Source organism: Sapajus apella, unplaced genomic scaffold (assembly GCF_009761245.1).
Source record: "Sapajus apella isolate SASKATOON/1434 unplaced genomic scaffold, GSC_monkey_1.0 scaffold33, whole genome shotgun sequence".
In the NCBI taxonomy this organism is placed as follows: Eukaryota; Metazoa; Chordata; class Mammalia; order Primates; family Cebidae; genus Sapajus; species Sapajus apella.
Genome location: NW_022436973.1, coordinates 11,715,793 through 11,717,667, shown reverse-complemented (window position 1 = coordinate 11,717,667; position 1,875 = coordinate 11,715,793). Strand labels below are relative to the sequence as shown.

General features: G+C 56.5%; 1 pseudogene across 1 annotated transcript; it reads left to right on the top strand.

Annotated features, from left to right (window-relative positions):
- Positions 1-290: 290 nt before the first annotated feature.
- On the top strand, positions 291-1,656 carry LOC116562859 (annotated as a pseudogene). Its single transcript, XR_004274113.1, has one exon. The product of XR_004274113.1 is annotated as a keratin, type I cytoskeletal 18 pseudogene (transcript).
- The last annotated feature ends 219 nt before the right edge of the window (positions 1,657-1,875 follow it).

Sequence of the window (1,875 nt, the reverse complement as noted above, 5' to 3'; positions counted from 1 at the left end):
TCCCCAAGCACACCACCTGGCCATCCCCATGGTCTAGCCACTTTTTGGGGTAGGAGAGCTCCCCAGTCCTGGATTCCACCAACCTTCATGACCTCTGACACCACCTTTCTGTCCTCCTCTTCCTCCCCTCAATAGCAATGAACACCAAGTGTTTGCAAACTCCAAGTCTCCAAGGGCCAAGCAGGTACCAACAAAAACAAGAATGAAACTTGGTGACCTGAGAGCACAGGCTTTGCCTAAAAAGATCAACATAGGTCGTCGGCAAAGCCTGAGTCCTGTCCTCTCCCTCTCCTCCCGGGGGCAGCATGAGCTTCACCACTTGCTCCACCTTCTCCATCAACTACCGGTCCGTGGGCTCCATCCTGGTGCCCAGCTATGGCGCCCGGCTGGTCAGCAGCACAGCCAGCGCCTATGCAGGTGCTGGAGGCTCTGGTTCCCTCATCTCCGTGATGCGCTCCGCCAGCTTCTGGAGCAGCATGGGGGTCGGGGACCTGGCCGCGGGGATGGCCAGGGGTCTGGCAGGAATTGGAGGCATCCAGAACGAGAAGGAGACCATGCAAAGCCTGAACGACCACCAGGCCTCCTACCAGGACAGAGTCAGGAGCCTGGAGACCGAGAACCGGAAGCTGGAGAGCAAAATCCGGGAGCACCTGGAGAAGAAGGGACCCCAGGTCAGAGACTGGGGCCATTACTTCAAGACCATCGAGGACCTGAGGGCTCAGATCTTCGCAAATACTGTGGACAGTGCCCGCATCATTCTGCAGATTGACAATGCCCGTCTTGCTGCTGATGACTTTAGAGTCAAGTAGGAGACAGAGCTGGCCATGCGCCAGTCTGTGGAGAGTGACATCCATGGGCTCCGCAAGGTCATCGATGACACCAATGTCACTCGGCTGCAGCTGGAGACAGAGATCGAGGCTCTCAAAGAGGAGCTGCTCTTCGTGAAGAAGAACCATGAAGAGGAAGTAAACGGCCTACAAGCCCAGATTGCCAGCCCCGGGTTGACCATGGAGGTAGATGCCCCCAAATCTCAGGACCTCGCCAAGATCATGGCAGAAAGCCGGGCTCAATATGACAAGCTGGCTCGGAAGAACCAAGAGGAGCTGGACAAGTACTGGACTCAGCTGATCGAGGAGAGCACCACAGTGGTCACCACACGGTCCACTGAGGTTGAAACTGCTGAGATGACACTCACAGAGCTGAGACGTACAGTCCAGTCCTTGGAGATCAACCTGGACTCCATGAGAAATACGAAGATCAGCTTAGAGAACAGCCTGAGGGAGGTGGAGGCCCGCTACGCCCTGCAGATGGAGCAGCTCAATGGGATCCTGCTGCACCTGGAGTCAGAGCTGGCACAGACCCTGGCAGAGGGACAGCGCCAGGCCCAGGAGTACGAGGCTCTGCTGGACATCAAGGTCAAGCTGGAAGCTGAGATAGCCACCTACCGCCGCCTGCTGGAAGATGGCGAGGACTTCAGTCTTAGTGATGCCCTGGACAGCAGCAACTCCATGCAAACCATCCAAAAGACCACCACCCGCTGAATAGTGGATGGCAAAGTGGTGTCTGAGACCAACGACACCAAAGTTCTGAGACATTAGGCCAGCAGAAGCAGGGGACCCTTTGGGGAGCAGGAGGCCAATAAAAAGTTCAGAGGTCGGCCGGGCGCGGTGGCTCACGCCTGTAATCCCAGCACTTTGGGAGGCCGAGGCGGGTGGATCACGAGGTCAAGAGATCGAGACCATCCTGGTCAACATGGTGAAACCCCGTCTCTACTAAAAACTACAAAAAAAAAAATTAGCTGGGCATGGTGGCGCGTGCCTGTAATCCCAGCTACTCAGGAGGCTGAGGCAGGAGAATTGCCTGAACCCAGGAGGC